The 25,531-nt window shown below is 39.6% G+C and overlaps 1 protein-coding gene across 1 annotated transcript in view; it reads right to left on the reverse strand.

The window, feature by feature from the left end:
* The window catches only part of NPAS3 (neuronal PAS domain protein 3), a 460,871-nt gene extending 445,431 nt beyond the window's left edge, over nt 1-15,440 (reverse strand). The window contains exon 1 of the mRNA XM_036339527.1: nt 15,361-15,440. The gene's annotated coding sequence lies outside the window, so the exon portion shown is untranslated. The remainder of the gene's footprint in view (nt 1-15,360) is intronic.
* Nucleotides 15,441-25,531: the final 10,091 nt, after the last annotated feature.

Genomic DNA, 25,531 nt, shown 5'->3' on the forward strand with positions numbered 1-25,531 from the left:
TTTCAGAGGGCATTTTCTGGTGGCCTAAAGGGTCACCTGAATTTTTTATATCTTTAGAAATGAGGGAAACAGCTGCTCTGTCCAGACAATTCCTGGAGCAGTTATCTGGCCTCAAGGGAATTCGATTAGGCTTCTGTGTGGGTAATCCAACCATCGGTTACATTATTTTATTCCTCCAGAATTATAAATAAACCCTGAATTGGTAAGTGCCTGAGAAGTGATATCCATGAAGTACTAGAGGACTTAATAAAAACAACTGGAATCTTGGTGATTGGGAGCATCTGACCCAGCTCCTGGGCTGGCCGGCAGGTGCCTGCCTGCAGTAGACAGAGGGTGGAGCCTGGTAGTAATAATCCCTGTGCTTCTTGTAGGACCCCTCTAGTGCCTTCTGATTAATGGTGCCTACAGGTCTTGGTCACTGTGGTCTTTAATGGGGATGGTATTACCCAGGTCAGGCTCAGAAGAATGAAACCACTGCAAACATGTTTCAGCCATGATGTGCTGTATAATTTCTCCCTTAAAATCAGCTATTCCATAACTGTCTTCATGAGACAAAGATCACGATCCCATTTGGGTTGATTTATAGGAAGTCAAATGTAAAAAGGGAAACAGAACCTTTGATGGTAAGAAATACTTGATTTTTATTTTCCTCATTTTGCTTGTCGATATCTTTTGACATCTGAACATTTTCTTCCTTTGTTTTTCACTTTGTGGAGTTAAAAAAAAAAGAGTATTTGACCACATACACATACACACACACACACACACACACACACACACACACACGTGCACACAAAGAGGGACAACTACTTAAGGAAGATTCTTCAGTAATAATCTTCTGTCTTAAAAACCTAGTGAGCCGAAACCAGTTTGGCTCAGTGGATAGAGCGTCAGCCTGCGAACTGAGAGGTCCCAGGTTCGATTCCAGGCAAGGGCATGTACCTGGGTTGCGGGAACATCCCCGGTGGGGGATGTGCAAGAGGCAGCTGATCGATGTTTCTCTCTCATTGATGTTTCTAACTCTCTCTCTCTCTCCTTTCCTCTCTGTGAAAAATCAATAAAATATATTAAAAAAAACAACCTAGTGAAATAGACTACAGATGTGACATTATCTACACTAATAAAAGACAAACATGCAAATTTACCATACCTTTGTTACGCCGTAAGCCACAGCCACCATTCAGAGCGACTATATGCAAATTAATCCAACCAAGATGGCAGCCGGCAGCCACAGAGCTGGAGTGAGCAGGAGTATTGGTTGCTCCAGTGATGGAGGAAGCCAAGCTTTCTGGCCTGCTCTGAGCTCCACTGAAGGCAACAAAGTTTCAATTATAGAAGATAAATAAACCCCAGATACCTGCTTTCAACCGGCCATGGCCACGGAGCTGGAGAAAGCAGGAATCCAAGCTTCCTGACTGCCGTGGGGCTCTGAGCTCCACTGATGGCAACAAAGTTTCAATTATAGAAGGTAAATAAATCCCAGAATAAAAAAAAGAAAAGAAAAAAGGAGAGGCTGGGAGCTTCTGTTGCTGGGGGGCTTGGCCAGCTTGAAAACGGCCCTCAGCCCCTCACCCAGGCTGGCCAGGCACCCCAGTGGGGACCCCCACGATGAGGGATTTGACCAGCTGCAAACAGCCATCAGCCCCTCACCGAGGCTGACCATGCACCCCAGTGGGACCCCCACCCTGATCCGGGACACCCTTCAGGGCAAACCAGCCAGCCCACCCATGCACCAGGCATCTATCCTATATAATAAAAGGGTAATATGCACTTTGACCCTAACAGCAGAATGACTGGGAATGACTGGTCACTTTGAGACACACTGACCACCAGGGGGCAGACGCTCAATGCAGGAGCTGCCCCCTGGTGGTCAGCGCTCCCACATGGGGAGCTCTGCTCAGCCACAAGCCAGGTTGATGGCTGCCAGTACAGCGGTGGTGGTGGGAGCCTTTCCCACCTCCTCAGCAGCACCTAGGATGTCAGACTGCAGCTTAGGTCTCTCCCCGCTGGCAAGTGGACATCCCCCGAGAGCTGCCAGGCTGCCAGAGGGATGTCTGATTGTCAGCTTGGGCCCAACCCCCTGGGGAGTGGGCCTAAGCCAGCAGGTGGTCATCCCCCGAGGGGTCCCAGACTGCGAGAGGGCACAGGCCAGGCTGAGGGGTTCCCCTCCCCCCCAAGCATACAAATTTTTGTGCACTGGGCCTCTAGTCATATAATAATTGTTCAATTTAGTTGTTATGGTAGTTAGAGTTTTCTTAATATCTTAAACTAGTTTTGATTCCATTCTTCTAAGTCGGACTTCCCCATGTGTGTTTCGCAGACTAGTACTGTTCCAGGATGCCCATATAGGTCTCTGCTACCAGATCAGTTTGGAAAACAAACCACATTTTCCACCCATTCCCCACCTCCAACCCTCCTCACACCCAAATTCTCCCAGAGTCCAAAAAGCTTAGGAGGCTGTGGAGACTCAGATGAGAAAGCAACCCTGGACACATGGACTGAGTTTGGGGTCCATGATAAATGCTAATCAGGTGGGGTCACTCTAGTCCACAGCACTCGTAACTGATGCTGGTAACAGGAATGTAATGTTAGTACCAGTGACCATTCCAAAGCCAGAAAGAGCACTGTGATGGGGCCCAGACTTGCAGACATCTATGCCCATCAGCACATATTCATCTTCACATTTGACACATAACCCTAAGATTTTCTAAGAACTCCATCCACTTTTAAAACTGAAAGTATAATTATCTTTCTGTTCCACTTTGATCTCCAAATAATTCAGCCACCCTTAGTGCTAAGGAAGGAATTCAAGATATGTTCTCATACCTTGTAAAACAAGCTTCCTATCAGCAGGCCCCAAGCAAAAGCTGCCCAACCACAATGACATTGCTGATCTTTTTTTCTCCCCTGAGCTCCAGGATATGTGACCAGTAAGAGGATGCATGTAACCTAGTGAGGCGAGGACCCTCAAATACCGCCCCCCCCCATCAGACCCACATGAACATGAGACACAAAAGGGAGTGTGTGGTGGTTAAAGGGGTGAAGTGTGTAATGTTAAGTTTGCAGCCACAGGAAGTACTGGTGGACTGGCCCATGCTGGGTGACCCGATTCCCTCATGTTGCTGCTGAGGTGCAGCCAGTCTGTCACAGCCACATTTTGATGAACCCTCACTATGTGCCAGGCACTTTGTGTAATATCTCATGTAGCACACAGCCCTCCACAAGTAAGAACTGCTACCATCTCCATGTGGGGTTGAGGGAAGTGAGGCGAATGAGGTGAGGTGAAGTGCCCAAGTCTACATAACTAAGAGCAGGAATTCAAATCCAGGCATAACTGATTCAAAAGCCCGCAGGTCTGTGTCACACTGAACTGTGTTGGTCTGGTTGTTATTGGTGTTCTCCATTCAGACTGGGAATGCTCAGAGGCAGACACATGAATCATCTTTGTATCTCAGTATTTTCTCCAACTCTGATGCACATGAGGCACTCAGGAAATATTTAATGAATCTAAAAATACTAAGCTTTAGTTCAGTATCTTGTTTTCCTAGATCCTGACTTCAGGAGATAGTGTGTAACTAGAAGGTCCTCACTTACTAGGACCACTATTTTCAGTCACGTGGCCCAAGCTGCAGCTTTCTTCTACAAGAACAGTTTCCTGCCACCCTTCCCCTCACCCACACTTCTCGCAGACTCCTCTGTGGACAATGGCATATGTTCACTCTGCCAATCCAAGTCAGTAAGCACTTGAAAACCCAAAGGGATCTGTACCTGCCACACATGTACACATATCACCACGGAGATCCTTCTGGGAAGTTCTCCCCTCTGCTGCTATGTGGAAAAGTGCCATTTCTGGCATGACAGGCGATGGATTTGTGCAACATGCATGAGGAGAGTCACATGTGCACTTTGATGTCTCCTCAACAGTAACTTACAGCACTGGGTAACCATGGATTCTACCTTCTAGCTCTTCTGGGTTTTCAATTGTCTGTTTATTTCTATTTTTCTAAGCAAATCGTGGGGACTGTACAATACAATGAGAAGAGAAATGGCATTATCAACATTTTGGCATAAAGAAAACATGGATTATGGAGTCTCTTTACAAACTCTACTTTAGTTGCTTCTAGGCTGCTAATGAGATATTTCTGACATTGCCATTAGTTGTTTTGAGAAGGATCTTCATTCTCAAGGTAAACATGTTTCCACTACCAAATTTTAATTTTTTTTTATTGTGAGCTAGTATATAATACCAAATATAAATACCACTTAGGCAAACAGACCATTTTATGTTGTGTTCAATGAAAATTCATTATCTTGCTTTTAAACTGAGAGGAGTTTATTGATTGCTCCTGTATCCCTGTGTTGCTAATGCTCTAAATAAGCAGTAACATTTTTCCTCAAAAACATGGGCATTATTCTGGGCTGGCCAACATACAGGGAGAAATACTAGCAGACACTTATTAAATACATTTTCTATGTCAGGTTCTGTACTAAGCACTTTTAACTACACTCTTTTGCTCAATCCTCACAAAATGCTTATCAGAAAAACGTCTACTACTGTTTCTATATTTTAAAGATGAAGAAACTGAGGCTTTGAGGGAACAAAAGACTATTATCGGTCTACACACCTCATAAGTAAGCAAATTGGGATGTGAACTCAAGTTGGCTGAATGCCAAAATCCATGCACTAAAAGAATCTGCCACGCTCTGCCCCAAGTTTTAAACTTTCACAACCATAATCTCACTAGCAGTCTAGAAGCAACTAGACAAAGTAGAATTCATAAAGAGACCACAGAATTATCCAGATAATATGATTAAAAACTGGCTGGGAGCACAAAGGTGAGATGAGGCCCTAGTTGTGGGATTAAATGTGATTTTATTTGGGAGGGATTAATTTGTTCATTCACTTACCAGGTATTTCTTGAGCACCTATTATATGAAGGACTCACATTTTAAACTTGGAATATACTACTATTAGCACTTGTCCTGGCTCACTCCTAAAGGATCTAGAAAGTTTATACCGAATTGAATGGGATTTGAGCTTTTCAGAAAAAAGTTTCATAAGTTATTTTTCTGGATTGAAGCCAATGAATGACCCTAATGACCCCTTCCTTTTTCATATATAATGAGTTAAAACTGCAATGAGTTTTTAAATGATAGGTTTTAAACTTTCACAACCTTAAACCATTTTCTCATACTGAAACACAGATATGATTTTATATGACTCAAGTTAATTTTGAATAATTATACTTTTTTCCTTCAAAGTAAAATTCTAAGTATCATGAAATAATGGGTTAGCCATCGACCTCTGCATTCTTCAGTTTTTCAATTTTGAGAATGGAGATTTTGATAAAACATTCATTCTTGAGTAAATGTGAAGACCAGTGATGTAATTCTTGGCAAACATCACTAAGATTCTCCAATGAAACCAATTTCCTAGATATGAAGCATTAATCTAGATAGAAAGTACATGCCCGACTCAGAGTGATGCTGCTTCCTCAAAGCCCTGCAACTTGAACAACATGAACAGTGCAGATGGGAGACCCAGGGTTAGCTTCCCAAATTAGGTAAGGGATGAGTCACTTCTCTTTCATAATCCCCGTTTCAAAAGTTATGATTCACTCATACACATATTTCAGTTTACACCTAGCTCAGTTACTAATAGAAGTTGTGCATTAATTTTCAACATTAAAACATTTTCCTAAATATTAATGCTGATGTCCTATTTGAAGTAAGAATGTGAATAAGAACAACAGACTCAAGAAATTTCTGCTTTCCTTTCTTTTTAAATAAAAATATTGTAAAACTTACTTCCGATTGTCTTACAGCTCAATTGATAAGGTGTGTTTCTTTTTTGTTCAAGAAAATTTAAAAGCAACTAATTTAAATATGCAAAATTATCTTGAGTTGTTCATACGTGAACTTAAAAGCCATGCAACACAGGAAAATTAAGTAATTATGCCTCCAAGTTATTTACTGCAATTAAGCTCATTTATCATATGCAAATTAGTGCAAACTGGTCTCATTAGTTACTAAATTACTCAATATGAGCTGAACAATGTAGCACTCCAGTTTGTAATGAAAAATCCCTGTAGAGGCAAGCAGTATCAATTAAGCTAATTTGCATATGCAAATATATTCACTAACTTTCTCTTTTTCTATATTTAGTTTAACATTTTCTTACCATTCTGGATTATAAGGAGACTTTAGGGTCATTCATCTCTCACTCATTTTCTACTCACCTTTCTATCTCAGCATAAAAAAGAGCCTCTAGTACATGAAGTTCTTTCATTTTAGCATTAATGTCCAGCAGGACACCACTCTGCCAACAAAGGCCATCAAGAGTAAGAACAAGCAACTTTCCTAGAGATACTTTCTTTTATATGTATAGGTTCCAATAAAACAACAAGTAAGGGTGGAATTTCGAATTTTCAATAAAATAGAAAATATCCTTTCTCACAGAAGTCTTCTATTAACACTACCATCAAATGCGAAATGAGTGTTGACTTGGCTAGGCAGCATCTTTAATCAATAATTGATATTTTTGTATTAATTTTTGAGCTGTTTTAGGTATTATTCAATCTTCTTTTTCTAGATGTTTGAATTATACTAGTTAACCTTTTATTTTCTCTTGCAGAATGTGATTTAAAAAGATACTGGTAACAGATTTGGCATTTTCTACCCCACATTCCAACATAGTTATAAGTACCTCCTTTACCTATACATCAATTTCCTTTCTCTAAAGAAGCTTCTTAGTCTTCCACAATTGACTGAGTCCCAGAGACTGTACACAGTGGTTCTCAATCTTCCTAATGCCACGACCCTTTAATACAGTTCCTCATGTTATGGCGACCCCCAATTTCATTGTTACAAATTGAACATAATTAAAGCATAGTGATTAATCACAAAAACAATATATAATTATATATGTGTTTTCCAATGGTCTTAGGCGACCCCTGTAAAAGGGTTGTTCGACCCCCAAAGGGGTCGCGACCCACAAGTTGAGAACCACTGCTGTAGCAGGACTGTGACTACCAATACTTAAATAATAAGATATAAAACATCACAACACACTTTTAATTTTGTTTTCCTTCATCAACCACAAATTTTTAAATATTTCTGATAGACCATTTGCATGGTTTCATTTACCTAACAATAATTCTTCAGGACCAAAATAGTATATATACCAACTTGTCATGATTTTGGGGCATGCCATTACCCAATCTTCAAAATGTAATTAAAAACAGAAACACAGAAATTTAAATGTAAATCTGGGTTTGTTTTGTCTTATTTTTTCTAAATCTGATCCATAACATCCTCTTTTAAACCTAAACTTTTCTTTTATTTGAGATATGACTCTACTCTTCATTCCATGCTTGAAGGTATTAAGGGAAAGAAAAACCACAAGGTTGAAATCTGACATTTGATTGAGATATACAGAGTCTTTCATTTCATCCACACAGGTCTCTGACTATTCTATAAAACAGAAAAATGGCTACATATGAGTTCCCTTCTCCCCACCATTAAAAATATGTATGCATTATTTAAATTGTTCTGCTATGGTGATGGCCATACCTATGTCTTCTACAAGAGTGTTGTTCTACTAGTAAATGATCCTGCAAAAACAGAGTTCCCTGGGGAAGACAGGCAGTAAGCAACCGTTCTGCCCAGCCTTCTCTGATCCACTCCCACTCAGAGGACCACAGGTGTCATCACCTTGGAATGACCTTGGCAGCTCCCTCTTGGTCTTCCTCAAAGGATCTGCCCCTGGGATTCCATTCCTATTCATCTTCAAAGGGCTCATCTTCAACTGCCTCCCCCAACTCTCTCAGCAATAATGCAGGCTCAGTTATATAGATATAGGAGGGTTCATGCAATAGAGCCAAGCTCAAAACTAACATATGAATATCACACTTCTGTTATTATCTCTCTTTAGGGCATTTCTTATAGAATATTATTTTTATTCTCCCAAGACTTAGATTAAATATTTACACTCATATCATTTATTCACAACTATGTGAGTCCTTATTATTCTGCTTATATTATCCAACATACAAAATTTTATTTAACATTCAAACCTTGTTATGGTTAAATCATCCTTTAATCATTGTATAACTATTAATAGTTATCAGTAATTATATGTATTGCACAATGTCAGTAATTTATACAGTATCTATCTGTAGTTCACCACCATGTGCTCACAAGAATATAAACATTAACTTTAAAAATCTTCCACGTATAAGAGTTGATTTCCTTTGTTTTAATGCCTGTGAGGTGAGTAAAGCAGCATTACTATGGAGCATGTGAAAACAATAGTGCAATTTTATGTAACAATTATATAAGCATTATTTACAGAATGAAGAAAACTTAAACCCTTCTGCCAAGAGCACGCGAGTAATTAAAGCACTCCATTCATAAACCTGCACCTAAGGGAAAGTCCTTCCACCAGTTAATTTTGAGTTACAAAGATATTTGTTACCATTTTGTGTTGCATTAACTTTGAGAACATAAAACATGAATATTCATTCTATCTGGTCTCTAAATTGGGCAAGTCAAAATAAATACCACTCATTTTATTTTCATATTAAGGATATTATGAAGTAGGAACAATAATGCCTTGAGAGCTTTCAAAGCAGGAACCAAAGTATGTGTTTAGTGACGTGTATTGTATTCAGAAAAGATCCCACCCAATGACCTAAAGTTCTTGTATTTTTACTTAACTTGTCACAAAATGCACAACTGCCCATCTTGATCCCTTGCCCCCTGATCCTCATCTAATTAATAAAAGTCAAAGGAGACTAAAGTGAACTAAAATTCCCTGACTTGGGCCCAACACCTGTGCTTCACAGTCCTACAGTCAAGGCTGATGTCAGCTGAAGCCTTCAGCTCTCCTGCAGGGGATGCCTCTGCTGTGAAATTCATATATGAAACAACTACAGGCTCACCGAGCTACACTAAGGGTCACAGTCAGTAGTAAAGTGTCCATGTAAGGGATGTGAACAGTAGCCCTAGCTTTGCCTGGTTCACAGCCTGGACAATGGCCTTGCCTACACACACTGTTACTGGATCATTAAATTAGAAGATAACTTTACAACAGTTGATTTTTATGTTGAAAGAATCACCATTAAGTTGTGTGTGTTTTATTCCCTCTTAGTAGGAAAGAAGCAGATTTTTAAGGATCCAGTAAACTCACTAAATTGTCCCAAGAGAATATATAGCTAATATGATATACATTGCAAAAACATTCCTGTCCACAAAATTGGTACCAAAAATTAAGAGGTTCATCTTCAATTGTCTCCCCCAACTCTCTACCAAGCATGTCAAACTCGCGGCCCACCGGCTGCAAGTTTGATATGCTTGCAAGAGGTCCTTAACATGCTCTTCCATGACACATCACCGGGGGCACAGGCAGCAGGACAGCTGGCACTTGGTACCGAGAAGTCACAGGCATTTCCCAGAGTTCCACCCTGGTATTCAGAACTGACCTCCACTTCACCTTCCAGATTTCATCAATTCTCTAATCCTGTTCACTCCAAATATAAATTATTTCCTTTCATTACCATTACCTTTAAAAATGTCCCCATCACTCGTGGGAAGTATTATAATCTAGTATTTAGTATCCTATATTCAAACTGAATTCTCACTTAACTAGCCTTGTGAGCTTGAGTCAGTTACTTCAATTTTCTAAGTTGTAGTTGACTTCCCTTTTAAGATGTGTGCAATCATAGCATCTATCTCATAGCTACCTATTGCTAGCATTTAATGATATGAGGAGAACTTAAACAATATATAGAATATCACACATACTAAAAAGTCAATAGATTTTGCTAAAATCAACCCAAAATAGACTCTTTCTAATTGAAACACACCCACCGACAAACACACAACACACACACACACACACACACACACACACACACACACACACACACAGAAATTCACCCTCAGTAGGTATTTGCATTAGAGATGCAAATTTAGCCCTAACCCAGCGGTTCTCAACCTGTGGCTCGCGACCCCTTTGGCGGTCAAATGACCCTTTCACAGGGGTCGCCCAAGACCATCCTGCATATCAAATATTTACATTACGATTCATAACAGTAACATTACAGTTATGAAGTAGCAACAAAAATAATTTTATGGTTGGGTCACAACATGAGGAACTGTATTTAAAGGGCCAGAAGGTTGAGAACCACTGCCCTAACCAGTTTGGCTCAGTTGATAGAGCGTCAGCCTGTGGACTGAAAGGTCCCAGGTTCGATTCCGGTCAAGGGCATGTACCTTGGTTGCGGGCACATTCCCAGTAGGAGGCGTGCAGGAGGCAGCTAACTGATCGATGTTGCTAACTCTATCTCTCTCCCTTCCTCTCTGTAAAATATCAATAAAATATATTTTAAAAAAAGAAATGCAAATTTATACTTGAAATCTAGATGATCTTATTAACCAATGTCACCCCAATAAATTTAATAAAAAAGAGAATTTAAATAAACACACACAAGAAAAACATGCAAATTTATACATATGATCAAAATATTTAACAATAGGAAAGTGGTTAAATAAATTATGGAATGGAATGGTATATAACCATTAATAATATTGAAAGCTTATCCTTTCTTAAGGTTATAGACATGACCAAAGATATTGATTTTTGGAAAGCTGATTGCTAAAGAGCATACAATTGGTAATGATTGATCCCATGAACCTCAGACATATACTCTAACAACATTAAAAACACAATTTCCCTTCACACTGTTTTCTTATCTCCCACCCTTCTTTTACCACAAATTCCAGACACCTGTATGTTTTATCACTCTTTAGGTTTGTCTTCTGCACCTAACAACCTCACTATAACTATTTCAATGAACAAAACCTATGACATCTCTTCAGTATGTATCTTACAAAAAGATTTAGCCTTAGCCACCTTGACATTATTAATGCTCCTTCCTTAAGCAAAGTAAAATCCCATGGTTTCCTCTTACCTTTCTGTCTACTCTTTCCTCATCTTCTACTTGCATCTTAAGTGATGATATACACTGGGGTTGCCTCTCCTCAACTGTCTTCTCTCATTGCTCCACATTATTTCCATGGGTCTACAACTCACTGCTTGATTTGAACTCTCATTCATCCCAACTAGTATGATAGTGATTAGTAATTCCCAGGCCTCTTTTCAGTCCTAGACTTTATCCCGTGAGAATCAGACTAGGTTTCCAACTGCTTACATTTATCAAGTGGCTATTTAAGATAATATCCCATTTAAGTCCTCTCAGATAAGGGTATAGACAGCTGTTACCAATCTAGAAAACCTGTGGTCATTAATTCCTGTCATCCCCTAGCCTTTCACATCTAATAATTCAATCTCAATTCCATATCTGACTCCATTCATAGAGACTCTATCTTGGAGAAAATCTTCATTTGGAATCTTGGACTATTGTAATAATTTCCTAAATGGTGTCTATATTAGCCTCTTACAACTCAAAGCCTTTCTAGATACCATATTTTGATAACTCTGGAAATAAACCAAATCCTTATCTCTTGTACAAAAGCTTTCTTCATGAGCTCATCAATGGGTAGAGCATCCTGGCTTGATTCACTAGGCCTGTCTTATATGGCTTCTCCTTTTTTTTTTTTTAATATATTTTATTGATTTTTTTACAGAGAGGAAGGGAGAGAGACAGAGAGCCAGAAACATCGATGAGAGAGAAACATCGATCAGCTGCCTACTGCACATCTCCTACTGGGGATGTGCCTCCAACCCAGGTACATGCCCTTGACTGGAATCGAACCCGGGACCCTTCAGTCCGCAGGCCGACGCTCTATCCACTGAGCCAAACCGGTTTCGGCATAGCTTCTCCTTCTTTATTTCTTAGGTGCTCCCCTGTGCATGTGAAGCAGCCATCAATTGAAACACTAACAGTTCCCAAACAAGATCTACTATTTCTTGTCCCCATGCCTTTGTGTTTGACATCTACTTTGATTAGAGTCTTCTTCAATGTTCTCTACCCAAAGAACAACTTTGAGAAGTCTTCTTTGATGGTTTGATGCAAACTCAGAGCCTCCTAGCTTTGTAGCCCCTTAGTACTTGACCAGTATGATGCTTCTCAATTTATGAGGCCTACTGGCTCATCTTTTACCAAAGGATTGCAAGCTAATTCCGCACAGCAAGCAGCCATGTGCCTACTACAGTGAATTCTGTATTCTCACCAAGTATTTGATATATATATATATTTAGTAATGATGGTAGACGGTGAGGTTAGAAACCATGTTGACCACATGGGTTTTATCCAATATTTGCAAGTGAAGAAAGGATAGCATAAAGGGAAGAAAGAATTCATCCCATTTCCTCTGATTCAACCAGACTCAAACATGGACCCTCCTGAAGGAAAATATGGAAACTATATTATCCTTACAGGATCATCTAGTGCAGTGATGGCGAACCTATGACACGCATGTCAGAGGTGACATGAACTCATTTTTTTTGGTTGATTTTTCTTTGTTAAATGGCATTTAAATATATAAAATAAATATCAAAAATATAAATCTTGCCCTCGCCAGTTTGAGTCACTGGATAGAGCATCGGCCTGGGGACTGAAGAGTCCTGTGTTCGATTCTGGTCAAGGGCATGTACCTTGGTTGCAGGCACATCCCCAGTAGGGGGTGTGCAGGAGGCAGCTGATCGATGTTTCTCTCTCATCGATGTTTCTAACTCTCTATCCCTCTCCCTCCTCTGTAAAAAATCAATAAAATATATTTAAAAAATATATAAATCTTTGTTTTACTATGGTTGCAAATATCAAAAAATTTCTATATGTGACACGGCACCAGAGCTAAGTTAGGGTTTTTCAAAATGCTGACACACCAAGCTCAAAAGGTTCTCCATCACTGATCTAGTGCAACCATGCTTGGATGCCTCACTATTGTGAAAGCATCCCTATCAAGCCACCTATACATCTTAAATTCAAAGGCTTTGAACATATTCCAAATGTGGACAACACTATTTTCAAGTCTTTTTAATGAAGATGATTTTTTCTCTCTTCAATTTTTACCCATTTCTCTTTTCCACACTCTGATGCCACACAGAATATATACATTTCTGTTTTCAGAGGAGGCTTTCAAATACAGAGGGCGTTAATGTCCCATTTAAGATAAGTGTTTTCCACACTAAACCTCACCAAGCCCTTTGCTGCTCCTCAAGTAACACGATTTCTAGTTTACTAACTAGTCTGGTTATTTCACTCTAAGCAACATCTGGCTGCCTATGTTGGTCTTAAAATGGGTTGTCTGAGTCAGGTGTGACCAAGGTAAAACAGCAGAAGAGCTCAGCAGCCTCATTCTAGACCAGCCGTGGGCAAACTACGGCCCGCGGGCCGGATCCGGACCGTTTGAAATGAATAAAACTAAAAAAAAAAAAAGACCGTACCCTTTTATGTAATGATGTTTACTTTGAATTTATATTAGTTCACACAAACACTCCATCCATGCTTTTGTTCCGGCCCTCCGGTCCAGTTTAAGAACCCATTGTGGCCCTCGAGTCAAAAAGTTTGCCCACCCCTGTTCTAGACCCTCTACTCTCTCAATGAAGCCTAATGTTGAACTAGCATTTGGAGCCATTCTGTACCACACATTTACCTCAAGCTTATGTTCAATACAACTCATAAGTTTTGTGTTGTAAATTAGTTTTAAATTCTTGCAGCTCTTAAGTCACCCTCTTTTGAGGACTTTGGACTCGAGTTCTAGAATGAATTCAGAGGGTAATAATCTGGAGCTGCTCTTTGAACCATTTCTTTCGTTGACTAAGTCGATGCACTGATCACTTTAGAATGTAAATAGGAGTCATCCTAAATCACACTATAATACATGTATATTATATCATGGCTTATGTAATACTTATAAAGGAAATTCTGAACAAAGTGTGTACAGGAAAGAGAGAGATAAAAATCTGAAGATCTGGAAAGCAAATTCCTTGCTATAGCCCTGAGACTAACCTACTGCAAAGGCAATTCAAAATTTATACGCATGAGAGAATAGCATCTCCTAAGGTGTATTTTAAGAAACATCTGTTACATGAATTTTAAGATATATTAGTGGATAAATGAGAAACATCAGAATAAACAAAAATAAACAAGGTAAGTCTTTTTTAGGTCCTTAAATTTGGAAATGTAAACTGTGACATCTCAGTCCTAATAAAACATCACATTTTCTCAAAAGGTTGTTAAAAATCACAAATCACTGGACTTCACCCTGAAGATTCTGATTTGGCGGGTTCAGAGGGAGGCCCAGGAATGTGTCCTTTGAACAAGTGTCTCGGGTGATGCTGAGGCTACTGCCCACGGAACCACTTCGAAGACCCACTAGGATTAAGTCATGGAGAACCTGCTGGAGACAGTTTTCTAGAGAACATGCTTTCGGGAATCATATGCTAAATTCAAGACTATGTTTGGCTCTCTACAAAATAAAATCACCACAGAAGTCATGTTTTTAACTCTGAATGAATAGAAATTTGGAGTTTTCTTTTTTAACTAAAACGTAGACCATAACCATCCCCCTCCCCCTCCAAATAAGTTGCCTAAATATCCCAAATGTATTTGCTTCTCTAATTCCATGTTCAAAATATATCTTGTGTAAAGAAAGCTTTGGCTATGGCAACATCAACCTTGGAGGCAGAAACAGTGCAGAACAAGTACTCATGGATGTGTTGAATTGATGGCAAAGTCTTGAGGAAAAAGTTTTCCGTTGAGATGCTGAGTTTGGCATGCCACTGCTCTCAGATAAATATCTAACTGCAGGTCCATCCAGTCACCCTCACATTTACCTGCCATGAAATTCATTACCAAAATTAAATTATTATCATTGTTTGTCTCCTTTCACTTAAAATATGCTTTAAGATTTCACCCTGAGAAAGTGTGTAATTTGGGGGAGAGACAGACATTAAGATTTGAAGCACTTATGAATGCAAACTCAAGCAAAAAACAACTGAAATTTGGCAACACATAAAAATGTCACATTGCTTTCACAAAAGTTTGCTCTGTCTAGGACAATATATAGCTCCAAAGACACATACATATATCCACTTACAAATGCAGCACACACACTATCATTCTGAGAACAGCCAGCTACTATACATTGAGCATCAACCAAATAGCGCAATTCATCTCAATTATTACAAATAATACTTGCCCTCCCTTTCTCATTAATATTCTCTCAAGGGATGGCTTTCTAAAAAGAAAAAAAAAAATGGACTCATAAGAATTTCAGAATTCCAACATCCAGCCACATACATAGTTGAAATTTTAAAAAATTAATAAAAGACTAAACATTTGGAATTTTCTTAGTAAAATATAAGCAAGCTTCTTTTTGTCTTAGAGGTACCTGCAAAATGTGACTTCCCAAATGTGCTTCAAATACTTCAATGGCCAGTGCACTGGGGCTTCTCCTTCGTTGTGCACCTATAACTTAGAGAAAAAAAAAAGGAAAGAAAAAAAGAAAAGAAAAGGGGGGAAAAAAGAAACAGAAAGGAAAAAAAGAAAGGAAATAAATAAGTTGGAGCTCAGATTCATACCTTCAACTTAATTTTCTTTAATTACGTCACTAGTTACTATAACAATGACATCTCAGAGAAACACAGCCCAGTGTTAACTTGGCCCCGAGTTGCCTGAGCATAAGCAGAACCAAGGTTGAATTTCCAAGTCAGATAACAACAAACCACACCCAGACTTTTTTTTTTAAAAAAAAAATTACCTTGGACTGTTTTTCCTATATTGAAGCAAAAACATGAATGCTCACATTCCATTAAGATAAATTAGTACTTTTTAGTACCTTTTTTCCTTAAAATTTAGGTATTTTTAAAGTACACACATACTGCCTTCCCCCCCAAATAAACTTAAACTTTTTATATTCTCTAGGCTAGAAAAAAAAAAAAGCAGGATTTTTTTAAATGCTCTAATGCAACAACTTTATCATAATTTAATAAGCGCAACATATTGGAGAAGAGACTCTCATTAATGATTGTTCACACTAGTGTTCAGTGTCTCGGGGTGGCTGGATTTTTCTGTTTACTGCACATTCGCATGTAACTATTCCTACAGAATCTTGGAGAAGCACAGGTGGCCTTGCACTCAGCATGTGTCGTACCAGCACAGGGACTGTGCTCTTATGGGAATACTCCAGTTCTCCACTCACAGGGTCAGTCCTGCTCTTCCTGGCGCACCCCACATGTGTTGCCCACAGGCATCTGCACTCAAAGAGCCCCCTATCCTTAACAAAACTGAGCTTGCTGCCAGGGATCTGTGGGATCCACAATTGAGGGTTTTCTCTATACATAATTTTTTGTATGGTGACACAATTTGACTTTACGTCTGTTCTGGGTATCTTTATCTACACTAATAAAATATAAAGATGCAAATTAACCATACTTTCACAATGCTTATCAGCCAATCAGGAGTGAGTATGCAAATTAACCCAACAAAGATGTCCGGTTAATTTGTATGCACAGGTGCCCAGCTGCTGGGGGCTGGGAGCGTTAAGCACTGCCCCAGTCGCTCTGGGTTTCTGGGCAGCGTGGGAAGGCAGAAAGGTGGCTCCGGCCAGAGCAAAGGCGGTGCCGGCAGCCAGGGGAAGGAAGGCCCATTCTTGCACAAATCTTCATGCATCGGGCGCCTCTAGTCTTTTATAATTTTTCAAGCATAAAAATCTTTGTGGTTTACAGTAATTTATGGAAAAAATTCTGATCTTCTCCTTATTTCCAACAAGTAAATTCCCCATGTCTTCCCTCTTTTCTTGAAAATTTTAGACAAACCTCTGCTCCCTCAAATTTAGACGCTATAAATTGAAAATACAATACCACCCCCACTCCACTTTCTTCTAAACCCACTTCCAGCTAGTTACAAAAAAATTTCAGCAAAATGCTCCTGGGATAATTGTGCTTAGTTTCAGTTACTAAGTCAGTCAGTTGCATCCATAGCTTAGTAGGAATTATAATATAAATGTACTTGTGATTATTGTGCTGTGCAAAAGCAGGCAGTTTACCCCTGCAAGTGTGAGTCAGGGTCTGAAAGACACTTTGAAATCTTCATGAGTGTTTCAGTATCAGTATTACCGGCAAGAAGAAGTAAAAGAGGCATTTTGTTTCAATGGCAAAATTTATAAAATATAATTGAAGAGTGATTATTATCTGAGAATATTCCAGCTGGCAGGGATCTTAAAGATCTCTATTTCGACTTCCTCATTTGCTTCAGGAAAACACACAACTAATCATCTTAAAACAGAAAGATCAAGTTCCTACCCTAAGGTTAATTTTTATTAGTATAGACACAAGCAAGACACAAGATTTTTAAAATTTAAATATTCAGATATACTTAATACATTACTTCTGTGCGTGTGTGTGTGTGTGTGTGTGTGTGTGTGTTTCTGATTAATTTCCTATTCTAACATGCACATTACTCCCTTCAAAACTCCTTTGGCATCTTTGATAATGCAGCTGTCTTGCTGAATACTGTTTTCAGTTTCTAGAGTGTTAATTGCACATTATGGTAGCTTGGTGTGAATGATCCCACATGAATAAAATCTGCAGTCTTTTCTTTTTTTAAAGATTTTGGGGGGAGGGAATAACAGGGAGAGGGGGAAGTTGAAAAACTTCAAAAGTGTCCACTCTGTTTTTGAGGCAGTAATTGGGCTCCAAAAAGCTCCATATTAATAGTTCATAATTTAGGAGCATTTCAGGACTTCCAATTACAAAATTCAAAATAAACCATTGCACCTCGCAAAAGAAAATGGACTGATTTTAGAGACAGACTTTTCTACAAAGAACTGGATTAAGAGGCAGCCAGGAGAGCAACAGTCACAACCTATAGAAGAAGCTAACACATCACAGGCAGCGTAAGGAGTGTGCAAATTTCCTAGCTGCCCAAGAGGCATGTCCCAGTAGTGACAGAGGGCAGCTGCGCTCACTTCCGAAGCACAGCTGACCTCAGTGGTGCTGCAGGGGTTATGCACACCCGCCCACTAATGGCCTTTCTTTACCTTCCTTTTCCCCGCGTAGGACTCAGGCTGTTCTGTAAGTAAATGCTGCAAATGCATAAATATTTAGGTATTTTATTTAAGAAAATGTAGTCAACCTGGGGATCCCAAACGTCTTCCTCAGGTCTTACATCCATGAGTCCTACCTGCATAGTTATTCCTCTTTGTTTTTCAAATCCTCTAGAAATCTGAATGTGCATCCCAGTACAGGCCAGCTTGATACATAGGTATCTTACAAATGGTTTCATGCTGTTCTAGTCAATGGCATTTTTATGGCACTGGAATTTCTCGTGATTTATATGTTTTGCACTTATGCAGGTGATGTGGGGCTGTAATGACAGTTCCTAATTTTACAACCAACATAAATATGTTAAACAGGAGCCCATTATGTCCCTGGTAGAAGACCAGGTCTGACTCCAGCATTATTGGTAACTGACTAGACATTAAAAATGTAATTCTTATCTTGTACTTTTTATCCTAACGCATTTGGCTTTTTGAGATCAAGACAATAATCTGACAACTCAGAAAGGGTGAAAATAAAGCTATTTTGTTTCCCCAAGTTACTATCATCGTGGCTCTATACTACCATTAACGAATAAATAAAACTAAAGAGATATTTTCCTTAGTAGGTCCATCATCCTCAGAAAAGGAACACATGGCCTATGACGCTCTCTCAGGTCCTTGGGTTCTGGAAGTTCACAGTTACTGAAACCATTTGCTAGTCCAAACAGAATGTGCATTTATGCCTGCTGAATAGGTCACTGTTCCCTCTGACCGAATGATACATTTATTTGTTTGTCCAATTAAAAAGACTACTTCTTGAAATGTAAAGGACACTAACTAAATTAACCAAAAAGAATATACACAGGGCATTGCTAAATAAATGGAATATGTAACCACCTGTCTGTGAAGATTATGTCTCTACCTACTCATAGTGAGCTGTGAGAGTTTCAGAAGTTGAACAGCTTATACAAACTATTAAAAGAAAAAACAATCAAACCATAGTCATATAGTAATTCAACTTCAAACTCAATTCAGCATTTACTGAGTACCTGGCTGTTATTTAAAATTGCTAGTTAGTGTTATTTATTATAAAAAAGAAAATAGCCCAAAAGAAAATTTTAAGCCATGTAAAAGAAACCCGGGCCCAGCATATCATTATCAATGAATACCACAATATTATTATTTCATGTTTTGTGATGGGTAAAAAGAAAACACCTAGAGGTTTAGAATATTTTAAATAGAAGAGATATATAAAAGGAAGGATTCTTAAAAATCAACTAAAGAAACGCAGCTGTCTCAGAAATCTCAAATGATCAGATGAATCATTAGGGCAGTGCCTTGGCCTTTCTCCCACAGAAAAAGTGGAAGCCACGGAAGGAAACCACACCTAAACATGTATGTGAGAAATTAGTTTTGTCCCTCAACAATCTTGGCCACAATCTAGACTCTTCTGCATAGTTAGGACTGGACTCTTCTGCATAGCCTTGTGAGGCAGTCTTTGAGAATTAATTCAGGGCAGTGAAAGACAACCCCCCTTTTGGGAAACAGACCCCCCCCCCCAGTCATACTCCTAACCAGTGCTGTCACCTTTGGGGAGGCACAAAAGCCAGGAAGGCTGAGGATTAGCGCTCAGTGGGAGTTTGACCTATTCAGCCAAAAGGTCAGCTTGCCACAGGAAGAACCCATTACAAAACAGAAACAGGACAGCTCAGTGGACACACATAAATAATGAAAGGGGGAAAAGTCAGGAGCCCTGCTTGACTTGAGTCTTGTGCTGCCCTTTTCCTTCAGAGCCCTCCCCACCCCCATTTCCAGAGGGCGGAGCTGCCTCAGCTCCTCACCAACACAGCTCACCAAGGGCAGGGAGAGGGAAGGCGCTGTCATTTAAGGGACCTCTTGAAACAGATATTTAAAAGAGAAGCTGAGCATGACATTGTGAGGATTTCTAATGGATTATTTTATTAGGAAAAGTAGCCATTGGCAGATAGGGAATACTGTTTTAGAGTTTTAGAGACTTTTTATTGTCCAGTCCCCCTCCATGGAGAACAACAACATGTCGGCATAGGCAAAAGTAGCCGTAAAGGTCTGCAGGTAGTACTTCAAGTGTATCCACCAGTAAAGAGGCGAGCTTCAGGCAGGATGGCTACCCTCCGAGTCTGTCAGCTGGGGAAAGGCTCTGTTCCCACAGGAAGCTTGTGGAAGGGGGCATGCTTAACAGAATCGCAGCCATCAGTCCCTGGGTTTCAGCATTGGGCTAAGCAAAGTCAGGGGCTGGGGAGGAGTGGAGAATAGAATGCTTAATGAGTCTTTTCCGAAGAAAAGAAAGGTATTTCAATTAGTCTCCCTCCCTTTGCCTCACTGTTGGGCAAAGGAAGCTGGGGGGCCGGGGCGGGTTCCCCAGGAACCTTAGAAGTTTATGAAGTATGTATATATGTATGTATGTGGGGGGGTCCCTATAAAATAAAAGTTATATTTTCATTGACCATGGGACCAAATCTCCATTCTGAAACTTGTCCTCACAGCTCTGCTTATTGCCCCCAGTGACCTTTGCATTCTTTCAACCCTAAACTTCTCTGTTTGTGCACACTTTAGACCCTGCAGACACCGGAGGCTGAGATAGAGATGAGATGCTGAAAAGCAAATGCCAGGTACCAGCTTACCCACCACAGCAGCACTGTCACTGCAACTCTGCTGGTGCCAGCACAACCTGTGGTTTCCACTCAATGCATCACGTAAATATATAAAAACAAATAATTGCCTTTTCAATGTACTTTTGGCAGGACTAGATTTTACCACTTAAAATAGAGGATAAATGATGACCAGAGAAGATACATAGGGACAAGCATTGTTCATCAAGCATTTGTATCTCTGATGACCAATAAATACAAAAAGGAAAAATCTCCTGTGTTCAGCAAGAGTACAATTCAGACTTATTTTAAAATGTATATTTAGTAGATTTTTTAAACTCAAAAAATACATCTTCATAATTCATATTCCAGAACCCTTTGATACAGTGTATTACCAATTTAGACAGAAAGAGGTATTTAATCCAATAAAATAATTGAAACTCTCAGAAGTCTTTTGCTGATTCAAAAATTCTTCAATGCAACACATATTCAAATTTCTCCCACAATCTAAGTATGGATTGAATACATTAGGGAAAAGCATTAGGGATGGTATGACTGTGAAAGTATTAATACTTATAAATTAATTGCTGAATTTAGGGAAAAGAAACCATGTCTGCTTCTCTCCTATGGCTTCAACCAGTAAGAACTAAGAGGAGGACATACAACATTCAATAGATCTGTTTAGTCAAGGGTGTATTTATCAAGCTCTCAGCTTCTGAAGAACTAAATCATATTCATGTGGCTTCTGAAAACTTTTTATAATTTCCTACATGAAAATGAGACTTGTCTAAAAGAGAAATAGCACCCAAACATTACTGTAATCGCCTTGACAACGTTTTTGTGTATATGGGGGGCAACACATTACAGGGACTTCTTTTTAGAACAAAGTTTCCATCTTAAAGACTCATTTGCTATAGAAGAAAAGGAGTGTCTAGCTATTGGAGCAGATATTTCTTCATCTGTAGCTGGGAAAAGAGGAAGAGATCCTCCCTGGGACAATCTGGTAGTTACTATAGAAACTATAATATGTCCCTTTGATGGACAACATATAGGAAGATTAACACCTTCTTCATGACAGAACCCAAACTTCCCCTGACAATGAGGTTCCTAAGGCAACGGGCTGAGCTGTTGTTTGGAGAGACAGCACCAGAGGAACGATGAAGCCCTGATAGTCAACAGCTCTGAGGATGGGAGCCTCAGGAAAATGCAGGCATGATGCACAGCCTGGGTGAAGGCTGGGGAGGGGTACCTCGGAGTGGGGGTCCTTCAGAGACTCGAGGAGGTATTGGGAGGAGAGCAGCCATAGGACTAGACTACAGACTAGGGCAGTGATGGCGAACCTTTTGAGCTCGGCGTGTCAGCATTTTGAAAAACCCTAACTTAACTCTGGGGCCGTGTCACATGTAGAAATTTTTTGATATTTGCAACCATAGTAAAACAAAAACTTATATTTTTGATATTTATTTTATATATTTAAATGCCATTTAACAAAGAAAAATCAACCAAAAAAATGATTTCGCATGTCACCTCTGACACGCGTGTCATAGGTTCGCCATCACTGGACTAAGGCATGTTTACTGTCCTGATACTTCAAAGTAACTGTTACAAATATAAAGGAAACTTTCTTAAAATGGTAGGTATTAATTAGCACAATTTTAGTTTCTTAATCATTTCAAAATAAGAAAGTACAATGGGGCCTTGACTTAACGAGTGTCCCGACTAATGAGTTTTTCGAGATACGAGCCATCTCTCGGCTGATTTTTTGCTTTGAGTTGCGAGTTAAAATTCGGGTTATGAGCCAGCTTCAGGTACCCTACCGCTAGTTGGCACAGCGAACGTCACAGTGAACGCCACAACATCAGCCCAGCATCACGTGTCTCACTCGTTCACTTTTGATTTGACATACAAGTAATTTGAGTTACGAGCTCCGTCACAGAACAAATTAAACTCGTAAGTCAAGGCCCCATTGTATATAAAAGAGGGCACTTTTGAAGGGCTGAAGTCCAACAAGAATCCTGATTCCTTTGTCAATGTGTTTCCTGGCTTCATGGATTGCTTTAAGATACAAGGTTTAGATGAACAATTTAATTCCTTCTAAACAGTGAATGAAATGAGGATTTCCTCTTTTAACAAAAGTAAATAAAAGGTAAGGAAACACAAACTGATCTTGATGAACCCATTTTTGATTCCAGCGGAGCTATGTGTATGATGGATTGCATCCCCTCAGTCTGGGAAAGATGTACGAGTGAGGCCGTTATAAAGTGTCCATAGAACGAAGAATCTAAATCTAGAAGAGGAGGATCTTTGAGTGGCAGAGTCTTGATTTGTATCTGACATGAACTCAGCAAGAAGATATAAACTAATTAATTCTGGCTTCAGGGCGACAGCAGCAAACAATTGTATGGAGCCACACAATGAGGCGGGCACTCTGCTGGGGACTCAAAGCACAAAGATGGCTGAGAATGTCCGCTAAGTGAGGCCGCCCAGGGTTAGGAAGCTCAGCGGCCAGGGAGCCACGCAGCAGGCTGCGCTTGAGCCTCAGCCTGCACCTGTGTCTGATGTAGGAGGATGCTCTGCTCTCCCAGTACAGCCTGCTGGCGATGGTGTGAGCTGCTGCTTCATGTGTTGTTGTTGTTCTTATTAAAAGTCCTCCTCTTCCAACAACCACCTTCCTCTCCATCTACTCTGTGTCTGTCAGGAAGGAGTACTGCATGTTCTCATGAATGACGTGCTTACTTCACAAAAAGACACCACGTGCTCTTTGACCATAGCTCTCAAAGAGTAAAATAGAGAGAGAGAACGCATCAAATTTGGGATTTGAATGTGGCACTAATTTTGCAAAGTTTAATACTTGTCCTTTGATTGATAGAAATGACCTCTGTATTAATATGCTGAAAATGTTTTGCAAAGTTTAAATTTTTAATGGGGGTTAGATTTGCTATGCTCCCTCAGTAAGGGCCAAAAAAAAAAAAAAAAAAAAAAAAAGGACTATTATACTTTCATTTTGTAAACTGTCTTAAAAGCCTTTTCTTGAGTGCTGCCAGCGGCTATCAGCCCTCAAACCCCGGAGCACACAGACTGTTTGGGGCAAGATTCCGCCCAGTAGGAAGCGGGTGGAGACTATCGTTGGATCAGTGCGGTGTCACTCAGGACTCCCTGATAAAAGGAAATGGTCCACATCTGTTATCTTGACTTTTTCCCCCAAGTATGATCCCAAAACTTCGTGTTATGACATTTGTAACATCTGCTGCAAATACTGAAGTAAGTCAGGCACAACCTTATTACTTCCAGCCTAATGCTCCATCCATCCTCTGGGCTTTTCTAGGCCACTGATACGACAAGGGAGCCGATAAAGTTGGATGTGCAGGAAGCAGTTTATGTTTATGTGGGAGAGAGATATATTGCCCTCTCTCTCTCTTCTTTTTTTTTTTTTTTTCATAACATATTTCCTTTTGTGTAAGAAAGGGGAGGAGGTGAGAATACATGTACAGACAGTCCTCGGCTTACGTCAGACTCAATGTATGTACTTTCGTGGTTACATTGCCATCTCCCATTTACACTATTTATATATAAAAAAAAGTTCCGTCCCGTCATTTTGACGTATGTACATATGGTTTTTTTAATTATTTTTATGTTTTTTATTATTTATTTACCACAAGTAAAGGTCAGGAATTGTTATCTATATTTTTTATTTATTTATTTATTTATTTATTTATTTATTTATTTATTTATTTATTTTATTGTTAAAAGTATTACAAATAGTAGTACGTATGTTTCCTTTTCTTCCCCATTGACCTTCCCCCGGCCTCCACTACCCGCCAGCACATGCCCTCACCCCACTCCCCCATGTCTTGTGCCCATTGCTTATGCTTATATGCTTGCATACAAGTCCTTCGGTTGATCTCTTACCCTCCCCCGTAACATTCCACAGCCTTCCTGCTGTAATCTGACAGTATTTTCGATGCTTCTCTACCTGTCTATTTTTTTGTTCAGGTTATAAATGTTCTTTATTATCCATAAATGAGTGATATCATGTAGTATTTTTCTTTCACTGTCTGGCTTATTTCACTTAGCATAATGCTCTCCAGTTCCATCCATGCTGCTGCAAATGGTAAGAATTCCTTCTTTTTTTATAGCAGTCTGGTATTCCACTGTGTAGATGTACCACAGTTTTCTAATCCACTCATCTGCTGATGGGCACTTAGGCTGTTTCCAAATCTTACCTATTGTAAATTGTGCTGCTATGAACATAGGGGTGCATATATCCTTTCTGATTGGTGTTTCTGGTTTCTGGGATATAATCCTGGAAGTGGGATTACTGGGTCAAAAGGGAGTTCCATTTTTAACTTTTTTAGGAAACTCCAAACTGTTTTCCACAGTGGCTGCAACAATCTGCATTCCCACCAGCAATGCACGAGGGTTCCTTTTTCTCCACATCCTCACCAGCACTTGTCATTTGTTGATTTGTTGATGATAGCCGTTCTGATAGGTGTGAAGTGGTACGTCATTGTTGTTTTGATTTGCATCTCTCGGATGGTTAGTGACTTTGAGTATGTTTTCATATGTCTCGGTTTTCTGAATGTACTCTTTCAAAAAGTGTCTATTTAGGTCCTTTGCCCTTTTTTTTTTTAATTAAATCTTTATTGTTCAGATTATTACATTTGTTCCTCTTTTTTTCCCCCCCATAACTCCCCTCCTCCCAGTTCCCTCCCCACCCTCCGCCCTCACTCCCCACCCACTGTCCTCATCTATAGGTGCACGATTTTTGTCCAGTCTCTTCCCGCATCTCCCACACCCCTTTCCCCCCCAGGAATAGTCAGTCCATTCCCTTTCTATGTCCCTGATTCTATTATAATCAACAGTTCATTCTGTTCATCAGATTATTTATTCACTTG

The sequence above is a fragment of the Myotis myotis genome, unplaced genomic scaffold (assembly GCF_014108235.1).
Source record: "Myotis myotis isolate mMyoMyo1 unplaced genomic scaffold, mMyoMyo1.p scaffold_m19_p_1, whole genome shotgun sequence".
In the NCBI taxonomy this organism is placed as follows: domain Eukaryota; kingdom Metazoa; phylum Chordata; class Mammalia; order Chiroptera; family Vespertilionidae; genus Myotis; species Myotis myotis.